The following is a 12700-nucleotide window of genomic DNA, read 5'->3' on the forward strand; positions in this document are numbered from 1 at the left end:
GCTGTGGCGTCCCTACTGTAAAGTGAGAACTGACTGAGGGTTTAGCGGATCCGCCCCGGTATGATCTCGCACAAGCCGCTGGACACCTTCTAAAGCGGTCTATACATACGTAGATGATGACCATCTTCGCAAATTTCAACTAAACTGACCTGTCACCCTGGGATGTATGGCCAATCAGACAATCATCATGTCTAATCAAAAAGTGATCAGAATTCATGGGACAAGAAATAAAATCCATTTGGCCAATGAGGTACAGCGGCTAATTTAGTATGGTTTTGTTTTCTGACCAGAACCAGGACGTTCGATGCAGCCATAGAGAAAATGGTCATTCTGTGTGTGTGTGTGGCTACACATCTAGGATTTCTGCAATCAGATCTGACCATATACGGCCACCTTGACATACAGATTTGTGAGCCAGAAATGATATGCAGAGTAGAGATACATATAAGCCCCTCTAATAGAAAGGTCCATTTTACTATTTAAAACCATCACCTATGCACAGAAGAGGCAGACATTTTGTGGACTAGAAACTAGTGACATCATTGAGGTGCTTAAGAGTTCCTAGTGAATGGGTAAGCCGAATCCCGGAATTCCGTGAGAGCTGACCTTTCTCCTGCAACAGAGCCAACATTGAGTACAGGCGGAGGGGGCGGGGCTTTGCGAACTGCTGCATTTTGGCCCCGTGCCAGTGACGTAATGCCTGTTTTGGTTCTTTTTACACTGGTAAAAAGACCCAAAACAGACATTACGTCACTGGGGCTGGGCCAAAATGCCGCAATTCGCAAAGCCCCGTCCCCTTCACCCCTCTTCAGTGATCTCCCGGAGGGAGCCAGCCAAAAGTAGGCAAGTATAATCTAAATTGTTGCCTCTAGTGCATATAGGTGAAGGGTATCCTGTAAAATGGACCTCCACACAGTACAGGTAGCCATTTTGTGGGCTGCTGTGTGATGTCACATGGTTCCTACTGAACCAATAAGACTGCGGTCGCATTAATACTGTTCAGACCACAGTGCTTCAATTTTATGCTTGACCCTGCACTCTTGCCTTCCCTGAATTTAAAACTAAATTAGCATATATAGACAACAACCACCGTCGTAGTGGCAACATTAAAATACTATAATGTGCATGGCTTTACTTTTCATGCAAAGTACCCTTCTTTTACTCATTAAATTAAATTAACAAAGAGCCTATATATACAGGCCTGGCCAACCTGTGGTTCTTCAGGTGTTGTGAAACTACAAGTCCCAGCAAGCTCTGGCAGCTGATAAACTAGCAGGATATGCTGAGATTTGTTCTTTCCCAGCACCTGGAGAGCCACAGGTCAGCCAGGCCTACTATATGTCATTCAAAATAAGCATTTCAGTACACCGTACCTAGATGTTTTGCAGGTAACAATTCTGTGTATTATTTGAACGTTCATAAAATAGTTGGTTCTCTTTGAATGAATTTAAATCTTTTTTTTTCTCCCCTCAATACATACGGTTATTTTCCCTCTAAACACAAAAATTCGAACCTGCTTTCGCTCTTCCTTCCTGCAAACAAAATCCTCACATAAAACATGGACCAAACACAATGCAAAGCAGGGATCTGGTGTCTGCTAGAAAGTGTTCTGTTTTGTGCTTTTCTTTGTTAACCACAAATCATTGTGAGGGCATTTGTGGATACAGCTGGCAGTGTTTGCATTGTGTATGGAAGGGAGTCTATCAATGTCTATCAGGCACAAATACAGGTCATGCAGCCTGCGTGTGGCAACATGTAGCTTCCCTGCCTACTGATATGCACTGCGGCCGGCTCCTACAGCACAGAAATAGAAGAGGTGCAGCTAGATGTAAAGGACATAGCACAATATTCTGCCTCCCTCCTCCCACTCAGTCAAGGGAAAAAATGTGGTTTAGGTTTGGTGCCCTGCAGCAGGATATTACCATAGCTGAGGTGACTGGTGTCTGAAAGTGGGACATCTAAAACGAAACACAGTGACCTGCATCATTTAGCCCACGTCGGTGCACAAGCTGCCTCAGAGACACAGCTCGTTCTTCCAGCAGTCCCAGGATCAAGCCTACAACAAACTTCAAGTAGTAAATTGAATCTGGAGACTTATGTCTCTACCCTTGTTTTGTGGTCTTGTTTCTAAGACTCCCATCAAGCCTGAACGCAAGAAGGGACCTTCATGTGTAAGTGTTGCTGTTAGAGAAAGAGACTAAGCTAATTAACCAAGAGCAGGCAATGCCATAGTGACCCGGCATATAGGTTGCCAAAATAATTCAGTAGGATACCCTGGAGCAGGGTTGCCATGAAGACGTATTTCTGTATGGTGCCAAGAGACTGCACCAAAGAAACTCCTTGGGCAAAGGAGAGACTACCTATCAGTGGAAGAGAAGGAGAGACTGTGCTCCTGTATGTAACACTGTCCCAAACAGATCATGCTAAAGAGACTGCTTGAGCAAGGGAGAGACTGTGCCTAACTGTGGAAGAGAGCGAGAAAGGAAGACTCTGCTCAGATCCTGCTAAAGAAACTGCTTGGACAATACAGATTGAGGATTATTTACTAACAAAGAGCAAATTTGCAAACACATATCAATCAGACATTTGGTTTTACCGCCAAATAGGCACGCGGGCTCGTAGCAGCCTTGCGTAATGACATTCTGTGGCACAGTTCAGGATGAAATCTCATCTCATTTTTGCTTGCACTTGTAAATGGGAGGAGATTTCTGTACCGTAATAACCGAAAATGTGCGCAGACCACATCGCACGACGCTCCTATGGAACATCGCGCTGAATGAATTTCGCCCCTAAGATCTGTGCAGTATATATCATTATTACATTAGAGCCAGGTCAAAGCATGTACCATATTGGAATAATCCTGGAATGATCAATGTTTTCGTTTCAGTGCTTAGATTAAATCAGTTTTAAAAAAAGTTGGTCCTCAGGGTCATAAACTATTTAAAAATAAATGTTTCAAATGTTTGGTTTTTTTTCAATCAACCCTACTCTGTATATGATGAGACACACTGAAAGTTGTATAAAAAAAAAAGTCTTCAGTTCAACAGTTTGCAGAAACACAATGCCATATACCAGGAAAAATACATCTGACAAGCAATCAGTTCTGAAACACAATAAATGTAAAGGGAAAATTATCCCTATTTATAAAAGTATCACCTAATAATAAGATAAGTCACAATGCTGAGATAACATGGCAGAAAAAATAACAGCGGCACCCAGTGGACAAATTATCAAGAAAAAAAATCGATCAATAAGCCTGGTCTTCCCTAGAAGAATGGTAGAGATAACGGATATATTAAGGATATACTTCCCCCACCAGTGGCCCCACCCCTCCTCAAATCCCAATATGAATTCTTATCCAAACCGGCTTTTTTTCCCAACACCTAGTTCAAGCTCTAATCAAAATTTTTTTTTTTTTTAAACTCCAGCTTGTTAAGCATGGAGAATAAATAGATGGGAGGCGAGTGCTTCTGAAGGCATGAGTATATTAGTTCGTGCTTGGGGTGGGTGACTCCTTAAAAAAAAAATAAAGCAATGACTGTACAATGTGGACCAAGCAACAATCTGTGAGCAGTACTGGTACAAGTACGGGACAAATCGGTGTCACAGTGGCTGTACCAGCAGGAGCCCTCCTCAGGCGTGCATACAGCTTGATGGAAAAGCACCAGGTATTCCCAGGTGTCTGCTTATCCAATCAAGGTGCCTGCAGCAACATTCCGAAAGCTGATCCCCCTGCTCTGCGGAGACAGAGGTCACATCCACTCATGTCAGTAATACCATCACCCCCCTGAAAAGTGATACAGGCTTTGTTTATTATTCATTCCCAGAGAATCTCAAGTCTCCAATTCTCTGTTACCATTTGTTGTTTATAGACCTGAATTCTGCACTTCTGAAAAATGAGCAAATACACACGAGATACAACTGAAACAACAGCATATTGCTGGTCAATGGAAACATAATCCGACTTCATCTAAGCTGCCTGAGCTTGTACCGCTAGTGGGGGAAAGACCCAGGAGCCGATAGAGGTACAAGTAGATGTTTTGAGATCGCAACACAAAAACGTAAAGATATTAAACATCCAGCATTTCTCTAGATACCTGCAAATAATTATTTTCCAGCTATTCCTTTGATGGATATATTTTGATATATTTGACCCATCAGTTTATGCTTAGAAGCAGGGACTGCTCCATACAGAATTTACTTTCACTTCTTACTTCCTAAACAACGTTCCAACGTACCCCAGAAGAAAATATTGTTACCAAACATCACAGGATACTTCCTGCAGAGGTGGATGAATGCAGTTCTACAATGACACATTGATATGGTCAGGCTGTTCAGCTCTTTACACCACTGTGATCCTACCAGCATCAAGGCCAGTTTTAGGGTTGGACAAAGGACACATGACCTGGCCCACAGTTTCAGAGGAGTGACCAGGAGCTGATATTACATAATATAACCCAAGCCTGGCCATCATGATAAATTATAAAAGAGAGGCTTCCTTTACACTCAGAATATATTCCGTCACAACCTCTCATGCTCCCTGCTTATACCCCAACAAAAAATATGGGTTGCACGCCTTGTATTCACTGCGTCCAGCTGTGACTGAATTGTTACCTTCGCAGTCCTCACGAGCGCAGCCACGGCAGACGGGGACGATCAGGACTGCGCCAGCTGCAGTCCATCAGTGCTGAACGGTCAAGACTAATCTCCGCCAACCACCTATGAAGCCATTTCTAAAACAAAAGCACTCCAGTTGAAGCTCAATCAAATGGGTATGGATGCTCAGTTGGCAAACTGGGGGTTAATACTATCAGGAAACCTGGCGAGAGGCCTATGGCAAATACAGCCGGAGCCAAAAACCACACTGGCCTCAATCTCAGATGTCCCCTGGAATTTAACATGTCCGTGAAAGACAAATTTATGGTTTAAACAGCCATTAACAGCTATATGTGAACGTGCCGGGTCACTTCCACATATTTGAAATAGATGGCATATATCTAGGGTAAAAAAATGAGAAAATGTCAAAGTGAGGATGTGAAATTCCTCTCGCTGCAAACCAAACGCCCCCACTTTAAAATGATCCTTTAAAGGCTGTTTTCCTGGATGCACAACACAAACAAACACTCCAGCCTCAATCATCCACTGATTAAACAATTTCATGGGCCAAAGAGACAGGATTGTCCCACTGAATGGTTTTCTTCGTAATTATCGCACCCTGCCATTCTGTAATAACCTATCTTATCCGCCATCCGAAAACCTTGTGCAAAGGTTTCAAGGTCAGACCAGAAGAATATATACTAATCACCAAGCAAACGAACAATGTGTGGTCACGTGGCAGGGTTTTGGGACACATATTACTGTCTCATTAAGCTGGGATACAGGTTTGAGTGAAATAATCTTCTATTCTATTGTGTCTGTAGACACCACTGCTGGTGTTTGAGGCTGTCAGAGTGCTGTGCTTGATGAAAGTCATTGACGGATAAATTGTCATGTTATCTCCGAAGCAGAGGACACCCCACAGAGTACAATGCCGCACACTGGGAAAGGAATCTAAACTAGCACCAGTTCATCTCCATAATAACAAAAAAGACTTACCATGAATTTAGTCCAGTATGACGAGAATATAAACTGTACACCGGCTAATATAACCAATATAAGAATACAATAGAAAGTGCCCCAAAGAGCTTACAATCTAGTTTGTGTGTGTCAATCAATACACTAGGAGCCACCACAAAATTAAAATTTGTAGAAGTGACTTCTACTACAAGCTCTTCTAAAGTCCAGTTTAGAAAACGTGCAGCATTCAACAACAATGACTACATTTTCGGTTACATCCTATTATACAGAGAGAATTCTAAGATCTGTCTCATTCAAACCCTATGATCCTATGACACTGCTGTAAGAAAACAACGATGGTTTGTTTATACGTCAGGGGAAATATCAGAGACCAGTGGGTCATAACCTTGGCTTCCCGGATCCACATTATGTCTGAGGCTTAGCCCCGGGACTTACAAAATTAATTTTAATAACATACTGGTTTAATAAACACAACTCGCTTAATATTAAAACTTGCAGTTATATTAAAGTAGGATTAATATTAGGGTTATGAATCGTGATGCACAACAAGTTCCCTTTTTTTTTGTTAGAAATTCATATTTAGAAGCCCCTGTTGTCTGTAACTTCACCTAGTAAGGAGGGAAATCACAACAACTACAAAAACATTATAGTAATAAAACCACAGAACACTTTGAAGTACCTCAGCTGAGCATGCCCTGTAAACTAAGCCCCACTAGAAACCATGGACAGAGCGAGGGGGAGGGGAGGCAAATTCCGAACAAAGATGAACTACAAGAGGAAGAGACAGTACTGAGACCCCTGAGGAGGTCACCTCCAACAAGACAGGATTTCCACGCTATGACGAATCTACTCTTTTCCCAGGAAAATACCTACTTTTATCATCAGGAGAAAAACTATTACAAAATGTGCTGCACTCAAACAAAAGCACAAAATGCACATGATATTACTGTCTTTCAGTCACTAGGAACAACCAAACTCAACACAAAGGCATCATAAAATCAAGAGTTCAAATCTCTTACACAGTCTGCCCAATTTACCTAGTAATCCATCCAGAGACTAAACAAACCACAAATTAAACAGCATAAGCCGGCTGCACTAGGTCACCACAGAGTAGGGATTCCCTAACCTTTCTTTGCCAAAGTAAAGTTTAACGAATATATTCAGAGTTCTCTCCATATTTTGCACATCTACCAAACAGAGTTAAGTACAGACGATAAACTGTGAATATTGCTATAAAGACAGTATTGCAAGTAAGATAATAAACTATGCACTAAATCAGCTTTATTAGAAAGCAGGAAAATCACACAAGACTAAAATCTGAACCTTACACAGATAAAATAAGTGTGTGCTTATAAAGTGAAATCTGGCATTTCATTAAAAAAAAAGTATATAAATATACATAGTTGACGAAGTAATGAGGTACTTTTAAAATCATTCATCTCTTACCAACTTTATCATTGAGAAAATGCCACAAAAAGAAACCAATCAAAAGTAAACCAATCAAAATAAACCAATCAAAAAGTAAACTAAACATTTTAGCATTTTCTGACAGCAAATTCTACCAGTATAGGTGTCACATACATTTGGCAGTTTAGAGGAAGGAACTTGCAGCTAATCAACAATATGAGGAGACAGGTCTGTAACTCACAAATAAACTATGCATAGAAGCATTAAGCAGGGACATTATTGTGCGTGTGTGTAAACATCAATGTGCAGAGATAAAGCAAGCTCACCCATTGTCTAGGTCTGTTCAGGCTTTCTTCCTATCCCCTTCCACATGCTGTTCAGCACAGACACACAAATGAAACAGCTTTCACAAGTCAGTAGATGTGCTGGCTGGTAGGGATGTGGGTGGATCACCAAGTTTCATATGAAGATGAGACAGACCATTTGGGCGTGTTGTGTGAGGAGTTTTTTTTTTTTTTTCTGCTCCCTTTTTTTTCTCTGTTTAACTCGCCTTTTGGTATTTAGTCACACTAGCAGTTCTGGCTTGTGGGAACCTGTGGTTCTTGGTCTAATGTTCTGACCACCCGCTGCTAAATCTAATTGCCAGGGGGGGGGAATCACAACTTGGTGCCACAAAATTGCAGCTTTATAAAACAATAAAAAAAAAATGCAGCACAGGTAGTAACCAAAATCAACGCCCCCTCCACCTAAAATCATAAATTCCCTTATTTTACTAGTGCCAGACAAATAATAAAAATATATAATTATCTGACATAAAAATTCTACTAGAGATTTTTTTTTCTGACGCTATCTGCACTTCGCCATTCTCATTTTACCTCTGAGCATGCCACACTTTTTTCTTTTTAAATTAAATTCCACCACCAGTGTGTTAAAAGTGAACACGTTTGAAATGCCGCGGCTAGCAAACGCATTTATTTGCATTCAATGTGGCACACTCTATTGACCTCAACGTGTTCGACTTGCAATGAACACAAAAAAACGGAGCAGGCAGCACAAACGCAAAGCTCCCAGACACAAGTAGGAACAAAAGTGGGTTTGAAGACACTGGGATCCCAATGTCACCTCATTACACATGCGTTATACTAGCATTAAACATGCCAGTAAACCATGTATTCTGACGCAAGTGGGTATGAATCCTTACATGGGTTCTCAAAGACTATGGGGTATATTTAAGAAATAACGGTAGTGCACTATCGTGCACTTACCGTGTAAATTAATCCACGAGGTCTCCTACTCAAATTTATTAAAGGTGCATCGCAGCAGATATCATGGATATCTGCTGCTTTGCACTCCTCATCGTTTTTGCAAGCAGTCACCATACAACAGTATGGTGACTGCTCCTGGCCGCAATCTAACAAGTCCCGAAAAAAATCTTTTTTTTCTACCTTACCCACTTGTTGTGCTGAAGCCGGCGTACATTATCAGAATTGAAGAAATCCAATGCTGTCAGCTCTGCTCCGAAGAGCAGAGCTGGACAGCGCATGTGTGGAAGGATCACATGATCCCTCCCTGTCACTCAGCGCTCTCTCTCTGCAACGATAGTTGCAGAGACAGAGAGGGGATCTTTCTTGGAACTGGACATGCGCAATTGAAGAATGAAAAGAAGGAGGAGAAGACCCGGAGACAGCGCTTCCGAAGAGGGGGGTAAGTATGTTTTTTTACACCACAGAAAATTGCTGACCATGCAGTATTTGAAGTATTTCATTTATATTTATTTACTTATTATTATTGTGTGCGCATATATTTTAAGCAACAAGTGCAACTTTACCACCATGAACATGTTTCTCCGCTGGCAGCTATCTAGTCTAGTATTAATTCATTTTATATGCTGGCAATCCCCTATTTTAGTACCAATTTGTCATCGCGAACAAATAAATTATTGCTGCCAGTTAATTATGATAAACGCTAGGCAAAGAAATTAACTTTACAAACCACACAATGTAATAAATAGAAAGGTATGTGATTGGCTTAATGAACTATTTAAACATGGCACATATAATGACAGGAGCATCCCCTGATGAAATCATTGTTGACGAAACGCGTAGGGTGCCAAACGGCTTCTTTTTGACGTTGCATGGTACATCTTATGGGCACAGAATCCCCAGAGTGTTTGCCAACTGGCAAAGTGAAGCTTTAAACGGAACTCTTCATTGTGTCAAACATGTGCAAAATTTCTGGAGCGACAGCCATCGGGAGTCGAAACCATGCAAACTGGCTTTCATGCATCTATCTAAAAGAGAGTGTAATTTTAGACATTTTATGCAATAAATTGTTTGAAACGTTGCTTGAGTATTGGACCCATCTCACTCTTTTTATGTATGTCTACTACTAATGGGATGAGGCGGATCAAAGAAGATTTGCGATATCGGCACGGGCAAAGAGCTGCACATTACTCTAGGACTGGCTGAACATTTGTAACATGCTGTAAAAAGTGAACTGTGGGACATTTATAAACACCAGACTAGAGACTTGTATATCCGCTATTGACTCAGGATTCAATACCTTTTCTTTCTGAACATTCTCAGCTGGTCCTGACGGACTATACCGGGTCATATGCTTATACAATTTATTTGCACTCCTGCATTTTAATGATTCAAACCCATTGTGAAAAAAATATATCTATTTCCAGATTGATATACACAAATACTCACATTTAGTGGAACAACCTAATTCATTTAACTCTCATTGCATAATCCTTAGCCTTTCCAGACTTTTACCCCAACCTAATGTGCTCCATTCAGTATTGATTCTAAATTTATTTGAATCTTGAAGGTGAAATTATGCAACCCCCTTGGGTCAGTGGCCGCTTCCACCCCCCCATCCTATGAGTGCTAATCCGGCCTTTTACAATTTAGTGTGGTTTGATTAATTGTTTTCCAAGACATTATTGTAATATAGACAAAATAAGAATATTTCACATGGCCAAAGTAACTTGCTAAACACGCCGACGTCTGCTAAGCCATGCAATGTTGGCTCTGTGACAATACCATGCATTGGTGCGTATAAGTTGTGTGTGTCGAAACAAACTAGTTGCAGCTGTGTTAAATTATCGATCCCTTCAGATAGGCAAGTTACAGCGGAGACCGAATAATCATCTTTGTTAAGTGGCCATTGGGACAAAGAAGTCCTTTATCCCATTGATATTGATCCACTGTAGAGATGCACACATACAACTGACCTTATATCTATTCATCCTTGATGATCTCCTCTGACACCCAACATGGGGAACAACTGTCCTGGTTCTTCTGCCAGCAGCAACCATGACACATGAAAAACACAGGACTACATGGAGTTACTTCAAACCATACCATAAGAGGGCCCTGCAGCACAACAGCAAACACAGAGGAAGGGTCCTGCTAAGATAAATGGTGGAGGACAGGTGTGGTTTCTGTTTATTTCAGAGACTGGATCATGTTTTGTGTTTACACCTTCATCATCATCATCATCATCTATTTATATAGCGCCAGTAATTCTGCAGCGCTGCACAGAGAACTCACTCACATCAGTCCCTGCCCCAGTGGAGGTTACAGTCTAAATCCCCCTAACACACACACACACACACAGACACAGACCGAGAGAGACTAAGGGCAATTTAATAGCAGCCAATTAACCTACCAGTATGTTTTTGGAGTGTGGGAGGAAACCGGAGCACCCGGAGGAAACCCACGCAAACACGGGGAGAACATACAAACTCCTCACAGATAAGGGCATGGTCGGGAATTGAACTCATGACCCCAGTGCTGTGAGGCAGAAGTGCTGACCACTGAGCCACCGTGCTACACCTTACACACTCTCTCCTCGTTCCAGCCGTACCGCACCACCGGTAACTGCACAGAGATGACAGCTGCCAACGGCTGCTTTATTACTAGAAGCTGATAATGCTGCTGCCTTACTGTAGACTCACCCACCAGCAGCTGCAGTTGTTATCCCACTACCTTACCCAAGTGTTCCCTGCACTTTACATTGTACACTCTTTTGGGCAGCTCCATCTTTACCTTCTGTTTCATGTCCTTGTGCATCGTTTGTTTGCGTCATCCTCAATGTACAACAGTGAGTCATATGCTAATGCTTTAGAAATAAAAGAGAATAATATATTGTTTACAGTAAAGTGGACTGTCATGCATTACATTATGCAGCAGAATTCCGACTAAGGACTCTATATTACATTGCAGAACAAGGTGTTCTACACCCAATGGAAAGATGCCAGGCCACGTCCCTGACCCACGTCAATGGCACACTGTTGCTGCACAGACGTTTTATATGGAAAGCTGGAAAGTAATCTCATAGGGCTTACTGCAGCCTCTTCCCTTCAGCTGGCGACTGAACACTTTAGACAGCGGGTGTCTGCCCTTCACAGTTAGCGGCTGCTAATGCCAATAGGAGTTTTTATCTCCCAATCCGCAGGTATCCCACACGTGGGAGATGGTTCAGGGGAAAAAAATAATAAAAAAACAACAACATATAGTTGCCCTTTAAAAGGATTTATCCACCTGGAATAAAATTTGCCTATCCCACCCCCCTTTAGACATTTTTGTAGTTCCACACCTGCTAGTGCGCCAGCGGTTGCCTGCCTCTACATTTTATAATCATTAAAAATATTTTTTTTAAAATAAAACATGCCCATCACGCATCATACAATGTGTATAATCATTTAGTCAGCAGAGATTGCATATTGTAGATGGTCTAATGGTCTGTATAGATTGTAGCAATGAGCTCCATTCGGGTTATGGGTGAAACACGCCAGACTCCAATGGACCCCCCCCCCACATGGTCCCGGCATGGACCCCAAAAGCCTAGGTGCACAAGACCTTATGTGTGAGAGGAGAAAGTAGGATGTCAATCTGAAGAGACTTATCACACGCAGTACTGTGAACTAATCTGACTTGTTGAGCAGGGTGTGAATCAAGAGCAGTGTGCAGCCCATACAATGACAGGCAGCAATTCATTGTCTTTCTCAGAAACTAAAAGGTGCAGGTACAGACTTGTACAGAGCGCTTCACCTCAGCTAAATCAGCACAATACATCCTGTGCGAGACTTCCCCGCTGAGAAACCTGGGCCTTTCTTATCCCATGATATCAAGTGCTCAATTTAAATAGAATATCTAAATAGTTTATATACTGTTTAGCAGTACTCGTTTTACACAGAGAACACACCCACCAGCATATTAATACAGAAAAAACAACCGATAGATCCCTGCTTGCTCCAAATTCATTTAAATCCCACAGAAGCGGGGACAGTACAGATCTATAAGAGGGGTCTCAGATGACAACAGGGGGACTGACACGGCAAAGAGGTGAAAACGAAGCCAGTGTACAGTTAACAAAATAGAGACCAATCCAGTGAGTAGTTGATATGGAGAGAAGTGATCGGGTGAGGAGGTGATAACATTGAGCTAGTGAAGAGAAGGGAGATTCTACACAGTGAGGGGTAATAAGCGAGACATTGACACAGTAACAGAATTCTGAGCCCTGGATACGACACAACATATTCTTTCAATTCATGGCAGTAGATGCTCTTTGGTAATACATGTTTGCTGCAGTTTATTTAATACAGAATAATATATAACTGTGCTCAATATTCTATTATTTATGTGATAATATTTATTTATAAAGCGTCAGCATATTTCATACCGCTTTATAGCTGGGAACAAAACAG

General features: G+C 41.6%; 1 protein-coding gene across 4 annotated transcripts in view; it reads right to left on the reverse strand.

Annotated features, from left to right (window-relative positions):
- TIAM1 (TIAM Rac1 associated GEF 1) overlaps positions 1-12700 on the reverse strand; it is a 225817-nt gene that overhangs the window by 119669 nt on the left and 93448 nt on the right. Inside the window, exon 1 of one of the 4 annotated variants that reach the window (XM_075197152.1) lies at positions 7311-7420. The exons of the other annotated variants lie outside the window; for them this stretch is intronic. The gene's annotated coding sequence lies outside the window, so the exon portion shown is untranslated. Of the gene's footprint in view, positions 1-7310; positions 7421-12700 lie in introns of those variants that run through there. 4 annotated transcript variants of the gene reach the window in all.

This window comes from Mixophyes fleayi, chromosome 2 (assembly GCF_038048845.1).
Source record: "Mixophyes fleayi isolate aMixFle1 chromosome 2, aMixFle1.hap1, whole genome shotgun sequence".
In the NCBI taxonomy this organism is placed as follows: Eukaryota; Metazoa; Chordata; class Amphibia; order Anura; family Limnodynastidae; genus Mixophyes; species Mixophyes fleayi.